Raw genomic sequence first — 23310 nt, 5'->3', positions numbered from 1 at the left:
TAACTAAGAGTCCAAACAGGAGATGAATTCATGTATCAACTGGATTTGAAGCTTTCTTGAGCTTCTGTATAACATTCAATTCCCCTTTCCTCTCTAGTTCAAAAAGAACCTAACCTTTTATCTAAATTATGCTGTTGTTTGGTACAAATGTTGTTTGATTATGTAACAATATTAAAGTTTGTTTTACTAGCATTCCAGTATTAAACTTGAGCAACCCTTTCAAAGATTAGGTTGTTGAAGAGAAGTTGCACACACGTCTGTGCAGCTGAGCACAGCTCGCTCGCCATCTATAAATTTGCCGACAACCCAACTGTTATTGGCAGAACCTCAGATGGTAATGAGGAGGCATACAGGAGTGGGATAGATCAGCTGGTTGAGTGGTGTCACAACAGTAGCCTTGCACTCAGTGCATCATTGTTTTGTATGGAGGGGCCAGTGGACAGAGTTATAATCTCAGCCAGCTCCATCATGGGCACTAGCTTCCCACCATCAAGGACATCTTCAAAAGGCGATTCCTCATCCGCCATTAAGGACCTGGACATGCCCTCTTCTCATTATTACCATCAGGGAGGAGGCATGGGAGCTTGAAGACATGCACTCAGCATTTTAGTAACAGCTTCTTGTCCTCTGCCATTAAATTTCAGAACAGTCCATGAAGACTGCCCCTCTATTTTACCCTCTTATTGCACTGCTTCTTTTTTTTATTTTTCTTATTGTGACACAGTACTTTATTAATGCAGAGTATAGTACTGCTGCTGCAAGGCAACAAATTTCACAATATGTGTCAGTGATAATAAACCTGATTCCGAATCTGAAGTTAGTTACTTAATTGAATGGATAGAACACTTCCTTTTTTGGGCACTTTCCCCGGAGCTTCTCTTTTGTCACTTTGCCATGTTTTAGTTGATAGTTCTTGCCTTGTCGGTGGCCACATTCCTCTCTATGCTTGCAATGTTGATAGTATCCATAGTATTCAACAACCAAATGTTGACAAGATGTTATTAAAGGGACCCGATCAAGATGTCCACCTGTCACACTGTTTCAAAAGAGGAATGCAAAGCTGATTTTCTTAACTATTTTCAATTGTTTTCCCTAATTATGTTCCATGGGTTTAAGAATGCTCTTCTATCAGCAAAAACTATGTTCTTTAAAATAAGGTCCTTGTGACTGAGATTTCTATTTTGTTCTAGTTATCTTTTAGCCCCCATTTGGGTAGGGCCCCCTATAAATTATTGTTAAGTGGTCTATAGCATGGTTCTTCTTACAGTAACCTCTACCCTAGTTATTCTGGAACATTGACTGGCATCTAGCTCACTTGTTACACATATTCTCTCAGCTGGTTTTGGTAACTTGGCAACATCAGCAAGTGTGAACCTAACTGATAAATGCTCACTCAGTGTGGGGCTTTTTTTTTAGGTAGGAAGGACGTTGGCAAGTGTGTCATATGTCAATTAAGTTCTGTGCAACAATGCTGGAGGAACTTAGCAGATCAAGCAGCATCTATGGAGAGGAAACTGTTGACATTTTGCTGTGAAGCCCTTCATCAGGACTGGAAAGGAAGGGGGCTGAAACCAGAATAATATGGGGGTAGGGGAAGGAGTACAAGCTGGCAGTGATAGGTGAAACCAGGTGAAGGGGGAGGGTGGGCGGATTGCGGGGGGGGAGGTTGAAGTGAGATGTTGGAAAGAAGTAATAGGTGGAAGAGATAAAAGGCTGAAAGGAGAGGAGAACATTGAGGGAGAAAGGGAAGAAGGGACACAAGAAGAAGGTGATGGGTAGGTGAGGAGAAGGGAAAAAGAGGGAAAGAGAAGGTGGGCTGTTCACTCATTTAGAAAGTCCATGAGAAAATATCTGCTACCTAATAATGTGTTTCTGGTGATGTTATGTTGTGAGATTGCAGGCCATTAATTAGCACAAGGTTACCTTTTATCCCTGATGTGAAGCCGAGTTTTTGTTTTGTTTGCATAATTGAAACTGTTTGTTCTTAAACAATAGTATAACGGTAATAATGATGGTTTCATTGGAGGATTCATTCTTAGGACAAATCAGTGAGCCCAATGTAATTGATCTGTTAAGAGTATACAAGGAACATGTGTTCTTGTTTGTTTTTTTTCTGGTTGAATGTACTATTATACGTAAAACACAAAATACTTGTTTGAAAATTTTTTGTTAACTATTAACCCTCTCCATGTCCCATTCCTATACTCTCTAGGATTGCTAAGCTCCTCTATTTGAGCCTGGACATTCAGTGCTGAATTCCTGTAGAGCCTATCTCTAGATACATAGCCTTCGGGTGTATAATTTAATGCCCAAACCACTTGGCCAGGCTTCCTCTCCTTCTTTAAGATAATCCTTCAAACTTGCTCCAATCACTTTGCCTTTTGTCCCTTTACGTGGCTGGATGTTCAATTTAATTTGACTGTTGCTGCCATGCAAATTGATGTTGCTTTGAGACCAGACTGGTTTTGTTTCAGTGAGATGATGTCATTCAACACTCTGTCCTTTTACGGATTTTATTTTCAATGTCAAGTTTGCAATACCTGCTGTATTTTTAAACTTGTGCCATTGCAGAAGGTGGGAGATCCTATTTAAATATAAAAATAAATAATCTGAGCAGGAGGTGCTATCCCATTAAAATGGAGAGAAGTTGCAACAACGCAAGGTTAATCCTGGACTGGTAAGAAAATCCTCTGTTTGTCCAGTATCCTAATTGAGATTGAGAGAGAGAGAGAGATATTTAACGCTCCATTCAACCCTATGTGATAAGATATAATGAATACTCTAAGCAATGATGGCATAGCAGTTAAGCTTGAGATGTCATAGTTCTGAGTTCACTTCTTGTGTCCTGTATAACAAAGTTTGTGTGTTTTTCCCATGTGTGTGTGGGTTTCTCCTGATGCTCCAGTTTCCTCCCACGGTCCAAAGACGTACTGGTAGCTAGGTCAATTGGTCACTGTGTTGTGACGTGAAGAAATTCACTGAATAGACACTGAAGCTAGTGGATATACAAGTGTTTTATTCAGCAAAAATGAGCAACTGGCATCATATTGAGACACTTTTGGAAGAAAAGCCCTGATGGACTCAATATTACATTACATTTTTATATGCTAAAGATCAAATGTAACAGTGGGACGATTCCAAAGTTTCAATATATGTACAATGCTTCTTTTGAATTACATATAGTTTTCAAACACGTCCTTATTTGCACCCACACTCCAGACACCCAAAATGAACATTAATTTCCACTGACCCTGGGCCATTCGTGCATATATGCAGGCTTCTGTGGCCATTGTTCAAAGTTGCGTTTTAAATTCAATCTGCAATCCATTTTCAGGTCTGAAGACTGGCTGCTGTTAAAATTAGTACAGGCAGTCCCCGGGTTACGAACGAGTTCTGTTCCTGAGTCCATCTTTAAGTCGGATTTGTACATAAGTCGGAACAAGTACATCCGGTATTATTTAGTGTCAGTTAGTCAAACGTTTGTCTTAATATATAGCATATATTTTATCTTTCTATGCATATAAAACACTTAAAAGACACGTATGTATTCCAATAATTAAACCACTGCGTTGCTTAGTAATAATTGTAGCTTTCATCGGGGCAGGGCCTTTCATATGCTCCATTATTCTCACTTTATCCTTTATCCTTTAAAATTGTTCCAATCATTGACCAACCGTAGCCTAACGCTTTTCCAATGACTGATGACATTTCACCTCTTTCCAAATGCTTTATTATTTCCACTTTATTTTGAATTATGATTGTTTCCCAGCAATGGAACAGAAACACTGTGGGCGGCAGGTCCCAAGCTCAGCCGGGTCCTAAGGACCACTGCACTGAATTCCCTGGGTCCTAAAGTCCACCGTATTGAGACAGGTTAAATGGGACAAGTGGGGGCTGTGCTGGGTTTGGGTATTTGATCCTCCTCAATATTCCATGTGGGAATTGAAACTGGAGGTGGCAGTGTTTTTTACGAGGTCGAGTTGTGAGCTCGACATCAACCCGGTGCACCCGGGAGCGGTCTGTCACTGGATCGAACTTGGGAACTTCCGTTCTTGAGCCCGGCGCTGATCTCACTGTGCCATCAGCTGACTGGAAAAGTGGGGGGTCAGGGTGAATCGTACTAAGAAAAATTTAAGCCAAATTACACAGTGTTACACACTCAACAACTGCAACGACTCAAAATGGCATACGGCGTTCTCCTTCCTCAATTCGTAAGTACGAGTTGTTTGTAAGTTGGACGTTCGTAACTCCTGTATTTGCTATTTTCCATAACTCTAGAAAACACCCTAACATTTGTAAATTGTCCTGTGATTACGCTAGGGTTAGATAGGTGGTTTGCTAGGCAACATGGCTCATTGGGGCTGGAGGGTCTATTCCACATTGTATCTTTAAGTAAAAATAAATGAATTAATAATGAATTAGTTTTACATGAATCTGATATGATTGAAGGTAATAATTCTGCATCCTCAAACACGTAGTTTCTAAAAGGTAGACTATCAATGTAAGATTTGTCTGTGAGTCTTCCTGTCTACCACTAAACCTGTACAAATGTACTGTCTTGGTAGTTAAGTTTTCAGTATCTGAGAATCTGTTTAGCAGAAAATTGATAAACTGGAGGCACTAGAAAGCCTGACTGCACCTTATGTTACTTGGATTGCACTACTTGTATGGATAATCTATATTATCATTTATATTTATCATCTGTTATGAGCAGAGAGACAACATCTGCCGGAAGTAAATTCCTCATAAGTGTACAGGTACTTGGCAATTAAAGTCTGATTCTGATTCTGATATCACCTGAGCAGTTTTGAGTCCCTTATCTAAGGAAGGATGGGATGTCACTGGAGAAGGTTCACAAGGATGATCCCAGAATGAAAGGGTTAACATACAGTGCTGTGCAAAAATCTTAGGCTAGGGTGCCTTATAACTTTGCACAGTACTGTTGTAATTTTATATATATATTGTACTGTACTGCTGCTGCAAAAAACAAAAACAAATTTCATTTAAGTAATGATAAACATGATTCTGATATGTGTCTCTATTGTGGACTGAGAGTGGGAAGGGGGTAGGGAGAGGGGAATCATGGTTGGGAAAAGGGGAAGGGAGAGGGGAGGGAGCAGGGAGCACCAGAGAGACATTCTGTACTGATCAATAAACCAATTGTTTGGAATCAAATCTCCTTGCCTGGTGTGTCAGGACAGGTTGGGAAAATGGTTTAAAAAAAAACAAGGAAGGATGCTAGCTTTTATTCAGAGTTTGCATGTAAGGATAGCACTTTGTTAGAAAGGTAAATAGCATATGGGGTTCTATTGCTAAGGGATTGAATAGAGAGTTAGGTCCCTCCATGCCTAAGTTGCTGTGTTTCCCCAGAGTTTTGTGTGTTAAAGCAGAGGATTATGACTGGCAGAATTTGTCTTGACCACATCTAGCATGGAATTGACTTGCCAACAGGACTTGTGTGGTAATCTTTCTGTAAATCTGTTACAAGGCCTTGGTTCTTGACTTTGTAACTTCAGTTTCTATCATTATTATTGCACTTCCACCCTTACTGTATTTCATTGTAGTTAATGGTTTAAATTTGCATTAAAGGAAGTATATCCAATTTGAAGGATTCCCGTAAGCAAACTTTGTCATTGTAATGAGCTCTTCAGGCCAGTGTCGGGTGCCAGACAGCATTGGGCTCTTGAGGTTTTTTTAGAGCACACGAACTAGTTAATTGTTGTTTAATGAGAGTTGTCAATTGTTCAGAGATGTGTATTTTTCTTGAGCAATTTGACCTTTATAATCTGGTCTCCCAGTGCTTTTTGTTTAAACTTTTAAAGTTTATTTTGAGGGGCTCTGGGATTCATTGTTACCAGTATCATTTAAACAGACTCCTGATTAGCGCCAATTGGGCATCCTAGCTTTGAGCATGTTGCATCGCTCAGTGTCCCTTGGCCAAGAAACTGATATTTTGTTGGAACTCTGGTTGCCATCTCTACATTGGAGTCTTGTTTTCCCTCTGTATTTGGGTTCCGATATTACCAGCACGCACCGTTGCAGTCACAATTCCTAAATCACCAACTCAATGGTTTTATTCTTAGTACATGTAGGGAATGGGAAATAAAGGCAATCTGAATGCTTTTAGGTGTGACTGCCTTGTATATACCTAAACAAGAAGTCTGTGACTGCATCATGTGATAATTGATTTAGAGAAATAATCCCTTCAGTAGGCTAATTCTGTATAATTTGTAACCCATGGCCATCAGCTGATGCAGAATAAGCTTGAACCGGTTGTATTGCATTTTCCAAGGTGCAATTCTCATGAATTTTACTGTTTGTTGTCAAGGGAGAGACTGTAATAATCCCTGTAAAAGCACTTGAAAAGCATTCAGATTGTTGACCCCTGAAGGACACTGCTGTGTTGGTAAATTCAAAGTCTTGCAATGCTCAATAGTTTGCTTTCTGGCTGAAATGAATATTGTTAGATTGAAGCAGCACGCACAAAATGTTGGAGGGACTCAGCAGGCCAGGCGGTATTAATGGAAATGAATAAGTAGTTGACGTTTCGGGCCGAGACCCGTCTTCAGGACGACATGCAGTGGATCGTGCGTTACCCTGCTTGTTAAGTAATATAGTACAGATGAAGTGTCATGGCCCGAAACGCCAACTGTCTTTTCCTCAAAGTTCAAATTACAAACTTAATTTTATTATTAAAGTGCTTGTAGGTCACCAAATACTACCCTGAGATTTATCTTCTTGCAGGCATCCCCAGTAGAACAAAAATGTACAATAGATTCAATGCAAATCCACACACAAAGACTGAAAAATTGAACAGAAAAGACAAAAAGAAGGGGTTTCCTTAAGGGGAAATCTTGCCTGAAAAATCTGTTGGAATTCGTTGAGGAGATAATAGGCAGGGTAGACAGAAGAGAGTCAGTCAATGTTGTTTACTTGTTTTTAGAAGACAATTGACAAGGTGCCACATATGAGGCTGATTAACAAGATAAGAGCCCGTGGTTTTACAAGAAAGACACTGGGCATAGATAAGAAATTGGCAGGAGGCGAAGAGTGAGAAAAAGGAGGTGTATTCTGGTTGGCTGCCAGTGACTAATGGTGTTCCACAGGGGTTGGTGTTGGGATCACTTCTTTTCACATTATATGTCAAAGATCTGGATGACAAATTTGCAGCTGATATGAAGATAGGTGGAGGGGCAGGTAGTGCTGAGGAAGTAGAGAGTGCCTGCAGAAGGAAGAAGTGCAGATCAACACATGTCTGAAGACATACTGTAGGTGGGGGGGGGGGGGGGGCTTCAGACTTACAGATAATTGGGCAGTTTTCCAGGGAAGGTGGGACCTGTTCCGGCAGGATGGTTTACATCTGAACTGGAGGGGAACAAATATTCTTGCAGGTAGGTTTGCTAGAGAGGCTCCAGTGGATTTAAACTAGATACGAGGGGGGAGAGGAACCAGAGTGTAGGGACAGATGTATGGGAGAAGGAAGAAAAAGAAGACAGTAAAGTTCTTTGTACTGTTAGAGATAAACAGAGAGGAAGAGGTGGAGAATTTCTTAAATGCATTTAATTTAATACCAGGAGCATTGTAAGAAAGGTGGATGAGCTTAGAGCATGGATTGATACCTGGAAATATGATGTTGTGGCTATTAGTGAAACATGGTTGCAGGAGGGATGTGATTGGCAACTAAATATTCCTAGATTTCATTGCTTCAGGTGTGATGGAATAGGAGGGACAAGAGGGGGAAGTGTCGCGTTGCTTGTCAGAGATAATATTACAACAGTGCTCTGGCAGGATAGATTAGAGGGCTCGTCTAGGGAGACTATTCGGGTGGAATTGAGGAATGGGAAAGGTGTAGTAACATTTATAGGGGTGTATTACAGACCACCTAGTGGGGAGCGAGAATTGGAGGAGCAAATTTGCAAGGAGATAGCAGATATTTGTAGTAAGCACAGGGTTGTGATTGTGGGAGATTTTAATTTTCCACACATAGACTGGGAAGCCCATACTGTAAAAGGGATGGATGGTTTGGAGGTTGTAAAATGTGTTTTTTTGCAGCAATACATAGAGGTACAGACTAGAGAAGGGGCAGTATTGGACCTTCTGTTAGGGAATGAAATAGGTCAGGTAACAGAGGTATGTGTTGGGGAGCAGTTCGGGTCCAGTGATCACAATGCCATTAGTTTCAATATAATTATAGAGAAGGATAGGACTGGACCCAGGGTTAAGATTTTTGACTAGAGAAAGGCTAACTTTGAGGAGATGCGAAAGGATTTAGAAGGAGTGGATTGGGACAATTTGTTTTATGGGAAGGATGTAATAGAGAAATGGAGGTCATTTAAAGATGAAATTTTGAGGGTACAGAATCTTTATGTTCCTATTAGGTTGAAAGGAAAGGATAAAAGTTTGAGAGAGCCATGGTTTTCAAAGGATATTGGAAACTTGATTAGGAAAAAGAGAGATATCTACAATAAATATAGGCAGCATGGAGTAACTGAGGTGCTCGAGGAATATAAAGAATGTAAGAAAAATCTTAAAGAAATTAGAAAAGCTAAAAGAAGATACAAGGTTGCTTTGGCAAGTAAGGTGAAAATAAATCCAATGGATTTCTACAGTTATATTAATAGCAAAAAGGGATAAAATTGGTCCCTTAGAGAATCGGAGTGGACAGCTATGTGTGGAGCCGAAAGAGATGGGGGAGATTTTGAACAATTTCTTTTCTTCGGTATTCACTAAGGTGAAGGATATTGAATTGTGTAAGGTAAGGGAAACTAGTAGGGAAATTATGGAAACTATGAGATTAAAGAGGAGGAAGTACTGGTGCTTTTAAGGAATATAAAAGTGGATAAATCTCCGGGTCCTGACAGGGTATTCCCTAAGACCTTGAGGGAAGTTAGTGTAGAAATAGCAGGGGTCAGACAGAAATATTCCAGATGTCATTAGAAACGGGGATGGTGTAAGAGGATTGGCATATTGCTCATGTGGTTCCATTGTTTAAAAAGGGTTCTAAGAGTAAATCTAGCAATTATAGGCCTGTCAGTTCGACGTCAGTGGTGGGTAAATTAATGGGAAGTATTCTTAGAGATGGTATAAATAATTATCTGGATAGACAGGGTCTGATTAGGAACAGTCAGCATGGATTTGTGCGTGGAAGGTTATGTTTGATAAATCTTACTGAATTTTTTGAAGAGGTTATGAGGAAAGTTGACGAAAGTAAAGCAGAGGATGTTTCTAAAATGGACTTCAGTAAGGCCTTTGACAATGTTCCGCATGGAAGGTTAGTTAGGAACGTTAGGTATTAATATTGAAGTAGTACAATGGATTCAACAGTGGCTGGATGGGAGATGCCAGAGAGTAGTGGTGGATAATGAAGTAGGTTTTCAAAGCTTGCAGAGAGATTTAGGCCAGTTAGAAGAGTGGGCTGAACGATGACAGATGGAGTTTAATGCTGATAAGTGTGAGGTGCTACATTTTGGTAGGAATAATCCAAATAGGACATACACGGTAAATGGTAAGGCATTGAAGAATGCAGTAGAACAGAGTGATCTAGGAATAATGGTGCATAGTTCCCTGAAGGTGGATTCTCATGTGGATAGGGTGGTGAAGAAAACTTTTGGTATGCTGGCCTTTATAAATCAGAGCATTGAGTATAGGAGTTGGGATGTAATGTTAAAATTGTACAAGGCATTGGTAAGGCCGAATTTGGAGTATTGTGTACAGTTCTGGTCTCTGAATTATAGGAAAGATGTCAACAAGATAGAGAGAGTACAGAGAAGATTTACTAGAATGTTACCTGGGTTTCAGCACCTAAGTTACAGGGAAAGGTTGAACAAGTTATGTCTTTATTCTTTGGAGTGTAGTAGGTTGAGGGAGGACTTGATAGAGGTATTTAAAATTATGAGGGGGATAGATAGTGTTGACGTGGATAGGCTTTTTCCATTGAGAGTAGGGGAGATTCAAACAAGAGGACATAAGTTGAGAGTTAGGGGGCAAAAGTTTAAGAGTAACACGAGGGGGGATTTCTTTACTCAGAGAGTGGTAGCTGTGTGAAACGAGCTTCCAGTAGAAGTGGTAGATGCAGGTTCGTACAGGTATATGGACAGGAAAGGAATGGAGGGTTATGGGCTGAGTGCAGGCCAGTGGGACTAGGTGAGAGTAAGCGTTCAGCATGGACTAGAAGGGCTGAGATGGCCTGTTTCCGTGCTGTAATTGTTATATGGTTATATGATTTAGACAGATTGGGAGAATGGGCAAAAAAGTGGCTGATGGAATATATTGCAGGGAAGTGTATGGTCATGCATTTTTGTAGAAAGAATAAAGGCGTAGACAATTTTATAAACGGAGAAAATTCATAGGACAGAGGTGCAAAGGGATTTGGGAATACTTGAGCAGGATTCCCTTAAGGTTAACTTGCAGGTTAATTTGGTGGTAAGAAAGACAAATGTAATCTTAGCATTCACTTCAAGAGGACTAGGATGTAGGAGCTAGGATATAATACAGAGGTTTATAAAGCATTGGTGAGAATATTGAGAGCAGTTTTAGATCCTGTATCTAAGAAAAGTAGTGCTAGCATTGGAGAGGTTACAGAGGAGGTTCAGGAATGTGATTCGGGTAGTGAAAGGATTAACATTTAAGGAGCATTTGATGGCTCTGAACCTGAACTCATTGGAGTTTAGAAGAATGAGGGGGGACATTATCGAAATATATTGAATATTGAAAGCCCTAGATAGAATGGCTGTGGAGAGGATGCTTGCTGTAGTGGAAGAGTCTAGAACCAGAGGGGACAGCTTCAGAATAGTGAAATGTCCATTTAGAACAGAGATGAGGAGAAATCTCTTTAGACGGTGGTGAATCTGTGTAATTCATTGCCACAGATGGCTTTGGAGGTCAAGTCATTGGGTTTTGTTGAAATGGAGGTTGTAAGGGTGTCAAAGGTTATGGGGAGGTGGCAGGAGAACTGGGTGGAGAAAGATAATAAATCAGCATGATCGAATGCTGTGCAAACTGGATGGGCCAAATAGCTTAATGATGCACCTACCTCTTATGGGTTTACTCTTGTCTGGTAGTAAGAAATCATCACACCCTTTCTTCTTGTACTCAAGTTTGGGCCCTGCCAATCTCAACCTGGATTCATCAGGAAAGGAGGTCACTCCTAAGGGTTCACTATGGGGACTTAAAAGTTCAAATACAAATATTACCCTTTCGAAATAGTGATTAAAAAAAAAACTCCCTTAGGCACTTAAATACTCACCACCATATGCTACCCGACATATATCCTTCGCATACTTCAGATAGTTCTCTTTGCAATAAATATGCTATTTTTCTATTTTAACTAATTTTATGTAAATTACTCCCACTTTATTATTACAAAGCAGCTATGTGCTATCTGGGACATGCCCTCTTCTCAGTACTACCATCAGGGAGGAAGCACAGGAGGCTGAAGACTCACACTGAACCTTCTTTCCCTCTGCTATCAAATTTCTGAACAGTCCTCGAGTCCATGAACACTACCCCGTTTCCCCTTTCTCTTGCACTATTTATCTGCTGCCACTTGTAAGGAGTTTCTACCTGTGACTGTGTGGGTTTCCTCCAGGTGCTCCGGTTTCCTCCTACAGTCCAAAGATCTATTGGTTGGTGGGGTCATTGGTCATTGTAAATTGTCCTGTGATTAGGCTAGGACTAAATGAGCAGACTGCTGGGTGGTGAAGCTCAAAGGGCCAGAAAAACCTGTTTGGTGGTGTATCTCTACAAAAACATTATTGTAATTTGAGATGAGTTTGCACTATATTGCCTCTGCAAAGCAACAAATTTCACATCTTATGTCAGTAATATCAATTTTCTGATCCTGATCTGGAAGTTTAATCACTCACTGTTCTGCCATTTCTATAAATAATGGGTTAAGCTGATCTACTTATTTGGGCAGACAGTTAACTAGTTTATATTTTAAAAGATAATTTTAAATCTGGTGTGATTACAAGTCATTTGGAGAATGAGAAAACATCAACTTTGTGCATCCACTCTGCTATTCTCTAACATCAGGCAAAAGATGCAGAAACCTGAATGCATGTACCAGCAGTCTCAAAGGCAGCTTCTATCCCATTGTTATCAGACTCTCGAATGATCTCTTGTACAATTAGGTGGTCCCTTGACCTCACAGTCCACCTTGTAATGATATTCCATTTTATCATCTACCTGCACTGCACTTCCTTTGTAACTTTTGCACTTTATTCTGCACACAGTTATTGTTATACCTTATTCTACCTCAAAGCGCTGTGTTACGATCTGATTTGTATGAATGGTATGCAGGACAAGCATTTCACTGTATCTTGGTACACATGACAATAATAAGCCAACTCCAATGCCAAAACATAAAACTAGATACTGAACTGAACAAAGTAAACATATTAAAGAGAAGTGAGCTGTGTTATCACAATGAACTAAGTCTCCATTTGCCCCCCTATATGGTTGCAAGACATTCCAGAGTGAAATCCATGAGTGAGCAGGCAGTGTACCCTGGTGCATTGGCCAACATTTGTGTCTAAACTCACAGAATATTAGTTGTTATCTTGATGCTGTGTTTTTATCATTACAGATGTGACTCCTTGGAGAGTCCTTCATTGCTTTTGGGTCAAAAATGCTTTAACAGTTGACTAATGATTATCCACAGAGATGACACAGTGCCTCCAACGGTAACCACCGTTAGTAATCACCACCACCAATACCTCATTGTCCAGAGCTGCCACCACTTCATCCAGCAGCCTGAAGACCATACCCCCGGAGAGGTTCAACCAGGCCCCTCAGTTCTTCCTCAAGACTGTGCTCTCGGTGAATCAGAATCAGAGCCCATTTTATGCCAGGGCCGTGAGCTGGCGATGCCTCCTACCCACTCAGGCCACTTTCACACTGGCAGGTTGCTGCTGGGAGGTGAGATTTAAAGACTGGCCATGTTCATCAGAATACTGAAACATACAGTGAAAATATGTAGATGGTGTCAACAACCAACGTAGTCCAAGGATTGGGCTTAGTGCATCGTCAAGTGTCACCATATTTCCAGCAAGCACAGAACTTGTCCACGCTTACTCACTCTAACCCGTACGTCTTTAGACTGTGGGAAGAAACCCAGGAGAGAAAGTACAGACTCCTTGCATATCAGCAGGAATTGAGCCTCGATTGGTGATGGTGGCACTGTTTATAGCATTATGCTAACCATGACACCATATGGCTTTGGCTGTAAGAACTCCCTTCTCATTAGGGCATTGGCTTCCAGGATCATTTGTTTTTGTGAAGAAAAACAAATCACAGTTCCATGGACTGGATTTACGATACCAAGACTTGGTTAGCAAGCATCATATTGTTTCATCAAATATATATTTTTAAAATATATTTTTATTGAAGGAATGACAGAATACATAATGGATTACATTTTCCTCCATTTTGCTTTTTAAAATATACATTTTAATTAAACTTTATGATGCTTACTAAAGTATGCTTTCTGACTATCCTACTGGTCATAATACTGTATTTGATCTGGCAGAGGTTTTAGCTGTAGGACATTTAAATTCAAGTGGCTGGGTAGAGATTTGTCACTACCAATCGAGGGGTAAGGCGCCCCCTCCCTCCACTAGCCTGCAGGTCACCCTTGGGCTAGGAGTAGCACCTGCTCCTCTACCACCCCCCTCCCCCTCCCATCGATCAGGGTCACGTGCACCTGTGGGAGCAGGTGGTGGATAGTTGTATGAGCAGCTAGTGCATATCACAAGTAGTCCTGGTTATGTGACCACTGACGCCAGGCAGACAATCTCTGAAGAGTATTGATAATGATTGGGGTCACCCGTCTTGTAAAGACACTGCACAGAAGAAGGCAATGGCAAACCACTTCTGTAGAAAAAATTTGACCAGAACAATCACAGTAAAGACCATGATCACCCACATTGTACGACATGGCACATTATGATAGCATTTAAAATGTAGACAATTGATATTTGCCTTGCATGTAATGAATTGTACACCTTTCACACATTTACTTGTAAATGAGGACACAGCGACTTAATTTACCTTCAATCTAATAAGCTGTTGATGAACTTGAGATCAATTTGATATCCTCTCGGTACCTGGCTTGCTGTTTTAGAAATACAAAATGTCACACATCACCTTTAATTCTCTCTTTCCATGTTAATCCAATTTGACAGCAGACCCGTTTCTCTAAAGGTTTGGGAGCAGTGTATGGATCCAGAAATGCGGCATTGCCCAGTTAATACATTATGTGTACACTTTTTTTTTGAAAAGCAGTAGGGCAATCCCGTTCATTAAATGGAACCCTCGCTCTGCTTCATTCAGCTTGTGCAGTAAGGATATCCTGTTAAACCAACAGAGATAGCTGTGGGAATAAAGTCACTTCCTGACCAGCTGTTCAGCACTTAATTCATCAGGAAGCTCTCGCTTCCTTTTTTGTCTACATTGCTGATGGTGAGCTAATAATACAACCAAACGCCCAGCTGCTGAATGAAACCTCCTGCAATACTCATCAACTGCTGCCTGTTTATTTTTATCATCGTCATTTCATTCAGTTGTAAAGATGAACGTGAATGGCAGGGGACTCTGACCCTCGCAGTGACATTCGCCACTCACCCTCTCTCCCCACCAACCCCCTCCCCCTCACTATTGGCTTTCTGTAAAGTTGGAACATTACGCTTCTCTACTCTGCATTTTGTGCATTGGGTGGATTAAAACAAAATATTTGCTGTGGCCAGTGAATATTGGCATGCTGTTTCCTAGTTGCAGTGGAGAGGAAAAGGGAGAGTAGCCACATTATCTTTTCTCAGTTCCCCTGGTGTTCCTCCCGCAGATCTCTGTCACTGTCTCAGCACCATCTGCTGAAGAGACCTTGGGCTGAGCTTTTGGTCATTCTAGATTCAGCTATTCTCCTGCTCTCTAGCCTCCCTCTGTAAACTTGAGCATTTTATGTATATTAACTTACACCAAAAGCCGTTCACGTCACTGCTACGCTTGCTCATCATTACAGGTTTCTGGTCTGTTGTGCTTCTTTTCCAAGCATTTGCTTGCTCACAAATCCATCAAAAGCCCTTCCCTCCTTTCTCTGTAATGTCTACCAGACCCATAAACCTTGGAGAAATTTCTCGTCCAGTCATTTACCCCACTTTCCACCTAGATTAGGGTGGCACGGTAACATAGTGGTTAGCACAACGCTTTACGGAACCAACGACCTGGGTTCAATTCCCGCCGCTGTCTGTAAGGAGTTTGTACGTTCTCTCTGTGACCTCATGGGTTTCCTCCGGGCGCTCTGGTGTCCTCCCACGGTCCAAAGACACACCAGTTGGTTAGTTAATTGGTCATTGTGAATTGTCCCATGATTAGGTTAGGGTTAAATTGGGGGATTGTTTGGACTGTGCAACTTGAAGGACTGGAAGGGCCTATTTTGCACTGTATCTTGATAGACAGATAGATTGATAAATAAATAAATCAATCAATCCACACGTTGAACCCCACAGGGAAAGCTCGAATAGGTTAGGACTTTATTACCTGGAGAATGAAAGGAGATCTGATAGAGGTATACAAAATTATGAGGGGTATAGATCAGGTAAATGCAAGTAGAGGTCACGGGTTAAGGGTGAAAGGTAGAATGTTTAAGGGGAACTTCTTCACTCAGAGTGATGTGAGTGTGGAACAAGTTGCCAGCGGAGGTGGTGGAAGCAGGTTCAATTTTAACATGAAAAATTTGGATGGGTACGTGGATGGCTGTGGTCCAGGTGCAGATCAGCAGGATCTATGCCAAACATAGTGTTTAGTCTGATGCCCAAAAAGCTCAATTTTGGTTTCATCGGACCATAGAAACTTCTGAATGCAGGAGACTTCAGCGTCTCCCACATTCCTTCTTGCAAAACCTAGCCGAGAAGTCATGTGAGTTTTTTTTCAATGGTGGCTTCCTCTTGGCCACTCTCCCATAAAACTATGACTGGTGAAGCTCCTGGGCAACAATTGTTGTATGTGCAGTCTCTCCATCTCAGCCACCGAAGCTTATAACTCCCCCAGAGTTGCTGTAGGTTTCTCGGTGGCCTCCTTCACTAGTACCCTTCTTGAACGGTCACTCAGTTTTTGAGGACAGCCTGCTTTAGGCAGATTTACAGTTGTGCCAATATTCTTTCCATTTCTTGATGATTGAATATCCCTTGGATTACAGTTAGTGATTTGTAAATTTTCTTTTTATCTTGTGCTTTTCAATTAACGTTTTCACAGAGTTGCTTGGTGTGTTCTTTTTTCTTCATGGTGTATTTTTTGCCAGGGTACTGACTCACCAACAGTTGTACCTTCCAGATACAAGTGTATTTTTACTACAGTCAATTGAAATACCTTGTCTTCAAAAACAGATCCCCATTTAACTAATCATGTGACTTCTAAAACCAATTGGCTGCACCAGTGATGATCTGGTGTGTCTTATTAAAGGAGTGAATACATATGCAACCAATTATTTTGTGTTTTATATTTGTAATTAAATTAGAACACTTTGTAGAGATCTGTTCTGACTTTGACATGAAAGAGTTTTTCTGGTGATCAGTGTCAAAAAAAAAAGCCAAATTAAATCCACTGATTCAATGTTGTAAAACAATAAAGCATGAAAACTTCCGGGGAGTGGCGGGGGGGGGGGGGGGGTGGTGAATACGTGGAAGAGAATTAAAGAACTACTATTTAGATTGTTTAATGAGGTAAAATAAACCACTGGGGTGGATTTTTCCAACCTGACTCCAGCACCAATGTTAGGAGTGTTCCTGGTAATACACTAGGGTTCTTGCTTCCGACTGCAGTTGCTCCTGCATCGTCCTGCTCAGGGAATGCTCTGTAGTGCAGTCTCCACTACCTTTTCCCAGCTCTTGGTCCAGGAACCTGTGGAGGATTAAACCCTCCACAACCACATTTCCCTTTCTAATAGATTGGAGTTACCAGCTACTGATTTGTTGTTTGTCTGTTCAGAAATCTGATCGTGGGGGGGAAGCAGCCGTTCCTAAAATGTTAAGTGTATCTTCAGTACCACCTCCTTGATAGTAGCAGCCAGAAGAGGGGATGTTCAGGGTGATGGGGGCATCCTTAACTCGTGTGTGTTCCTTTGAATTCCCATTTCTGAAGTTCACAGTCAGCTCCTTGTTCTTACTGATGTTGAGGGCTAGGTTGTTGTTGCACCACCACACAATGAGCTGATCTATCTCACTCCTGTACTCCTTGTCACTACCTGAAATTCTACAAACAACCGCCAAGAATCAAACCCCTGAGATCTCCTTTAAAATATCCCCCCTCTCCTGAAATCTGCACCCTCTTAAAATGCCTCTGCCCAATGAATTATACCATCTATGGCTTCCTTAATTTTATAAGCTCAAAGTTCAAAGTAAATTTATTATCAAAGTACATTTATGTTACCTTTATCACCTTGAGATTCATTTTCTTGAAGCATTTACAGGGAAACATACAATAGAATTTTACGAAAAACTATACATAAACGAAGAGCAATATGTAATATAAGACAATCTGCGTAAATTAAAGTAGTTCTAAGCTCATGAATTGTAAAGAGTCTTTTGAAGTGGGTCTCTAGGTTGTAGAATTAATTCAGAGCTGTGGTGTTTGAAATTATCCATGGCAGTTTAGAGCCTAATAGTTCAAGGGTAATAACTGTTCCTGAACCTGGTGGTGTGGGATCTAAGGCTTCTGTACTTTCTCCCCAAAGGTAGCAGTGAGAAGAGGGCATGGCCTGGATGGTGGGGGCCCTTGATATGGATAGTGCTTTCCTGTGGCAGCGCTCCATGTAAATGTGGTCACTGCTGTTGACAAACCTATAAGGTTATCCCGCAGCCTCCTAAGTTGAACAATGACAGATCTTATCAAACTGATTAATTTGTGGGTCCATGAACCCTTGGACAGTACCTCACTATTCCTCTCTCACACTATTTATATATTTATTTATCTTTGCGACTTTTAATATTTTTTAAAAGTCTTGCACTGTACTTCTGCTACAAAACAACACATTTCATGATCTATGTCAGTGGTAATAAGCCGGATACTGAGATCTGTTGCAGAGCAAATCTGTCACTGTACTGAAGCAAAAAAAAATCACAGTAGTAATGAATAAAGGATACAAAATGATACATCATCATCATTATGTGATATGTTGTATGACATGGTTGATCATGGTCCCATGACCATGATTGTTCTTGACCAACTTTTCTACAGAAATGGTTTGCCATTGCCTTCTTCTGGACAGTGTTTTTGCAAGATGGGCGACCCCAGTCATTATCAATACTCTTCAGAGATTGTCTGCCTGGTGTCTGTGGTTGCATAACCAGGACTTGTGATATGTACCAGCTGCTCATATGACCATCAACCACCTGCTCCCATGGCTTCACATGACCCTGATCAGGGGCTAAACAGGTGCTACACCTTGCCCAAGGGTGACCTGCAGCCTAGTAGAGGGAAGGAGTGCCTTACACCTCCTTTGGTAGTGACGTATCTCCACCCTGCCATCCAAATGGAGGGTGTAGATACAGTAAATGCAAGCAAGCTTTTCTCTTTGAGGTTGGCTGAGACTAGTTAAGGGCAAAAGTAAAACATTTAAGGGGAACACGATGGGGATCTTCTTCACTCAGAAGGTGGAGTGAGTGTTGAACGAGCTGCCAGCAGAATTGCTGGATGCAGGTTTGATTTAAACATTTAAGGGAATTTTATATAGATCCATGGATGGGAGGAGGATGGAAGGCTATTGTCCTGCTGCAGGTCAATGCTGAACAATAGTATAGCACAGACCAGATGGGCTGAAGGATCTGCTTCTGTGCTGTAGTGCTCTTTGATTCTACTACTGTAAGAAAACTGCTTTCAGTCTGAAAGTTTTTCTTGTATTTTTAAAGTGGACCTGCTGGCTTCAAGTTGAGGGTCATTGTTGGAAGGATGCCCAACTGCATTATCTATTGCAATATGAAGTTACACAGTGATGGGGTGGAACAGTTTAATGGGACTGGAACTAAACAGTTTTACGGGAAACATGTAGAAATATTGTTCAAAGAAAGGCAGTGACATGTGGACTTTGGTGCTGAGACAAGAGACTGGGCAGGGATGGTGTATCAGAGTGAGAGGGTAATTTACCGGACAGAAGTCAAGGCGATTGTTGGTATTGGCTTAGTATAGTGAAAAGCTTGACTTTCATACTGTTCATACAGATCAGATCATTACACAGTGCATTAACATAACAATGCATAATGATTTAATCTGTCCAAAACAGTATGCATACAATAAGGTCAGACAATTAACAAAGCAGTATAAAGTATAAAGGCTACTGAAAAAGTACAGTGCAGCTGATCAATAAAGTGCAAGATCATAATGAGTTAGATTGTGTCTACCTGTCATACAAGAGATCTGATCAAGAGTCTGAACAGTTTTGAGGGGACAAGAGGGGGTTGGGATGGAGTTAGCTAGAATGGTTGATCAGGTTAGCTACCTGGGGGAACAAACTTTTGGCATGAAGTATGAGACAAGAGGTGAGGAAAAATTATAAGTGATTTTGTCTTATCGTAATCATTGACATTGATCTGTTGACATTGTGCAATGTGTTTTGAGGCTATACAGCATGGGGGAGGGTGGTTAGGACCTGTCTTGACCACCGCAAGCATGGAAATAGTTTGTTAAAATGCAATTGGTTCAGGGATGGAATTGATTTTTGACTCAGTGATTTGAATGGTAAACCCTTGATTGTTGGTAATTTAACTTTAAAGATGTAGTTGGTTGAATGTTGAAACCCGCAGTTAAATGGTGCTTTTCACTCCTACAGGACTTGCAGATAGCTTCATAATCAATTAATTTGCCTTTAAGTGTAGTAAAATTATTGACATTTCAGTTGGTGGCCATCCTCCTGGTGTTGTCCTCGGCCAGCATTACTGTGTATTTCAGCAAGACCTTGGAACTGTGGATTCTTGCCTGGCTCAATCTTGCTTCTCATCCTTGAAATGTACATTTAGCACAACCTGATTAATGTTTAGCCTTGTTGGGACTGGTGCGCGTCCTTCACCTTTGTGCTTGCACTTAGTATTAATAAATAGTTTAATTTTGTTAGATCATTGTTTTCTCTCCAGTTTTTGTTAAATCCTAATGATTAAGGGCAAAGATAACAGGAAACTTGCTGAAAGGTTTTGATATAATTTGTATCATGAAATAAATACTAAATTTATAATTTGACCTGCATGTTGTTATTATGAAACCATACTGCCCTCTGCTGGTCATAAAGTTTTCTTTCTCTGAGTTCTTCCAAGCTTAGACAGACCATAAGACATAGGAGCAGAATTAGGCCATTCAGCCCATCGAGTCTGCTCCGCCATTCCATCATGGCTGATCCCAGATCCCACTCAACCCCATACACCAGCCTTCTCGCCACATCCTTTGATGCCCTGACTGATCAGGAAATTATCAACTTCCGCATTAAATATACGTACAGACATGACCTCCACCGCAGTCTGTGGCAGAGCATTCCACAGATTTACTACTCTCCAATAAACAAAATCCTCCCTACCTCTGTTTTTAAAGGGTCGCCCCTCAATTTTGAGGCTGTGCCCTCTAGTTCTGGATACCTCCACCATAGGAAGCATCCTCTCCACATCCACCCTATCCAGTCCTTTCAACATTTGGTAGGTTTCAATTAGATTCCCCCGAATTCTTCTAAATTCTAGTGAGTACAGGCCCAAAGGTGCCAAACTCTGCTCATACATTAACGCCTTCATTCCCAGAATTGTTCTCATGAATCTCCTCTGGACCCTCTCCAGTGACAACACATCCTTTGTGAGATATGAGACCCAAAATTGTTGACAGTACTTTAAGTGTGGCCTGACTAGTATCTTATAAAGGCTCGGCATATCTCTTTGCTTTTATATTCCATTCCCCTTGAAATAAATGCTGACATTGAATTTGACTTCTTCACCACAGGCACGACCTATAAATTAACCTGGGAGTCTTTCACGAGGACTTCTAAGTCCCTCTGCACCTCTAATGTTTGAACCTTCTCTTCATATAGATAATAGTCCACACTATATTGTTCCTTTTACCAAATGCATTATCATACATTTCCCATCTGCCAATTCTCTGCCCATTCTTCCAATTTGTCCAAGTCCTGTTGTAATTGCATTGCATCCTCAGCACTGCCTACCCCTCCACCCATCTTTGTATCTGCACTTTGCCTCAAATCCCTCTTGATGTTCCAAGTTTAACTTATTCCGGAGGCTTGGAAGGACTTTTCAGAGTTCTCTTTTTGCTTTGCTTATCTTCACTGGAATAGACAGACACAATCATGCATCATTATGAATTAAATGTATGCAGTATTAATGCATTTTAACGAATATCTCCATTTTAACAAATATCTCCATTGTGGCATTACCCACCTGGCAAACTGCCTTATCCAAAAGCTTCCTTCTGGAAATGCTATTGGGCTTTTAAAACAAAAACTAGACTTCATTTTAAAATTTTCTTCCCCCAGGCAGTTAATCTGATCAACCATTCAATCTAGCCCCACTCCTAACCCTCTCTATCTATTACCCCGGTCACGGCACTGTACTGTAAACACTTTTTATAATTCTGTTTATTTAGCTGCTATTTATAAACATTTTATTCATGTCATATTTTAACTTGATATTTTATGTATTTCTTTATCATGTTACTGTTTGTTGAATGTCGCACCAACACACACCACAGCAGATTCCTAATACGGGTAAATGGATAAAATTGATCCTTGATCCTGTTCTGAATGATCTGTAGACATGGAATGCTGCTTAGCTATACTTAGTGTCTGTTCCTAGTTTTGTTTCAATTTCTAAAGCTAAGAAGCAACTAAGAAGTCATTTTGGCATTAATTATGGGTTGGTCACATTTTATTGGTGGGTCAAATAAAAGTGTGATCAGGTTGGAATTAGTTGGATATTGAGATTAGTATAGCAACTTCACTAATTTGCAAGTTAGCAAAATGCTGACCAATTCAGCAGTGATTCGTAATCTAACATACTGTCAGGGGGCTGTTTAGGCATCTCCTAAATATGTACTCGACACTCAAGTGACCATGTTATTGCCTCCTGTATCTAATACAGTGGTCACAGTGTACAATGCCTATTAAAAAGTAATCACCCCCTCCCCCCGTAAGTTTTCATGGTTTATCGTTTTACAACATTGAGTCACAGTGGATTTAATTTGGCTTTTTTTTTGACACATAACCAGAGAAAGACTCTTTCATGTCAAAGTCAAAGCAGATCTCTACAAAGTGATTTTAATTAATTACAAATATAAAACACAAAATAATTGATTGCATAAGTATTCACCCCCTTTAATATGACACCCAAATCACTGATGCAGCCAGCTGGTTTTAGAAATCACATAATTAGTTAAATAGGGATCTGTTTTTGGAGACCTGTGTGCAGTCAAGGTGTTTCAATTGATCGTAGTAAAAATACACCTGTATCTAGAGGGTCCAATGCTGGTGAGTCAGTATCCTGGCAAAAACTACAACATGAAGACCAAAGAACACTCCAAGCAACTCCGCAAAAAGGTTATTGAAAAGCACAAGAGATGGATACAAGAACATTTCCAAGTCACTGACTCTCTAGGAGTACAGTTAATAATCAAGAAATGGAAAGAATATGACACAGCTGTAAATCTGCTTAGAGCAGGCTGCTCTCAGAATCTGAGAGACCGTAGAAGAAGGGGACAAGTGAGGGAGGCCACCAAATGACCTATGACAGCTCTGGAGGAGTTATAAGCTTCAGTGGCTAAGTTGGAAGAGACTGTATGTACAACTGTTGCTTGGGTGCTTCACCAGTTGCAGCTTTATGGGCAAGTGGCAAACAGAAAGCCAATGTTGAAAAAAACTGACATGAAATCTTGGCTAGAGTTTGCCAGAAGGAATGTGGGAGATGCTGAAGTCAGCTGGAAGAAGGTTCTAGGTCTGATGAAATCAAAATTCAGCTCTTTGGCCAGCAGACTATAAACATTAAGTTTAGCGTAAGCCAAAATCCGTACATCATCAAAAACACACCAACCCTACCATGAAGCATGGTGGTGGCAGCATCATGCTGTGTGGATGCTTCACTGCAGCAGGCCCTGGAAGACTTGCGAAGGTAGAGGGTAAAATGAATGTGGCAAAATGCAGGGAAATCCTGATGCAGCCTGCAAGAGATCTGCGACTTGTGAGATTTGTTTTTCAGCAAGAAAATGATCCCAATCATAAAGCCAAAGCTACACAGGAATGGCTTAAAAACAACAAAGTTAATGTCCAGGATTGGCCAAGTCAGT

At 40.8% G+C, this 23310-nt stretch overlaps 1 protein-coding gene and 1 long non-coding RNA gene across 4 annotated transcripts in view; one reads left to right on the top strand and one right to left on the bottom strand.

Annotated features, from left to right (window-relative positions):
- The window catches only part of LOC132378305 (apoptosis regulator Bcl-2-like), a 157679-nt gene that overhangs the window by 116755 nt on the left and 17614 nt on the right, over positions 1–23310 (top strand). The gene's annotated exons all lie outside the window — the stretch shown is intronic.
- Positions 3025–23310, bottom strand: part of LOC132378306 (uncharacterized) — a 38005-nt gene continuing 17719 nt past the window's right edge. Inside the window, exons 2-4 of one of the 2 annotated variants that reach the window (XR_009506960.1) lie at positions 14050–14113; positions 11033–11166; positions 3025–4120 (exon numbers count right to left, since the gene is read on the bottom strand). This is a non-coding gene — a long non-coding RNA (uncharacterized LOC132378306). The remainder of the gene's footprint in view (positions 4121–11032; positions 11167–14049; positions 14114–23310) is intronic. The other variant, XR_009506961.1, reaches the window with a different exon arrangement.

The sequence above is a fragment of the Hypanus sabinus genome, chromosome 20, assembly GCF_030144855.1.
Source record: "Hypanus sabinus isolate sHypSab1 chromosome 20, sHypSab1.hap1, whole genome shotgun sequence".
Taxonomy (NCBI): domain Eukaryota; kingdom Metazoa; phylum Chordata; class Chondrichthyes; order Myliobatiformes; family Dasyatidae; genus Hypanus; species Hypanus sabinus.
This window is presented reverse-complemented; position numbering and strand designations above follow the sequence as displayed.